Here is a 612-nt window from a genome sequence, read left to right as displayed (position 1 = left end):
TGTCAGTGTTGTGAAACCGCTCGGAAGCAGAATAAAAACTGAAAATTGGAACTTATCCTTTTGGTATTTATAAAAAAACATAAAAATTTTAACAACATAAAAACAAAACACAACAAAGAAAAAAAAAAAAAAAACAACAAAAACAAAAAATTTTTTAACAAAAAAAAACCTTTTAAAAATCCAACAACAAACCACACCCAAAAAACCCCCCAACCACACCACAATCACACAAAACCCAAACCCACAATAAAAATACCAAAAAAACAAAAAAATTTAACACCAACAAACAAAAAACAAAACACACACAAACACACACAACACACACCCCCACACACACAACACACACACACACACACACACACACACACACACACACACACACACACAACACACACACACACAACAACACACACACACAACAAAACACCACCCAAAATACACACACCACCAAAACACACCACCACCACCACCACCACCACCACACCCCCCCCCCCCCCCACCCCCCCCCCCCCCCCCCCCCCCCCCCCCCCCCCCCCCCCCCCCCCCACCCCCCCCCCCCCCCCCCCCCCCCCCCCCCCCCCAAAACACCCCCCCCCCCCTTTAAAAAAAAAA

At 45.8% G+C, this 612-nt stretch overlaps 1 protein-coding gene across 1 annotated transcript in view; it reads left to right on the top strand.

Moving 5' to 3' along the window:
- Positions 1 to 76, top strand: part of LOC113825485 (glutamate receptor ionotropic, NMDA 2B) — a 223,971-nt gene extending 223,895 nt beyond the window's left edge. Inside the window, exon 24 of the mRNA XM_070142779.1 lies at positions 1 to 76. This exon is cut by the window's left edge and continues 883 nt beyond it. The gene's annotated coding sequence lies outside the window, so the exon portion shown is untranslated.
- The last annotated feature ends 536 nt before the right edge of the window (positions 77 to 612 follow it).

This window comes from Penaeus vannamei, chromosome 30 (genome assembly GCF_042767895.1).
Source record: "Penaeus vannamei isolate JL-2024 chromosome 30, ASM4276789v1, whole genome shotgun sequence".
NCBI classification, from domain to species: Eukaryota; Metazoa; Arthropoda; class Malacostraca; order Decapoda; family Penaeidae; genus Penaeus; species Penaeus vannamei.
This window is presented reverse-complemented; position numbering and strand designations above follow the sequence as displayed.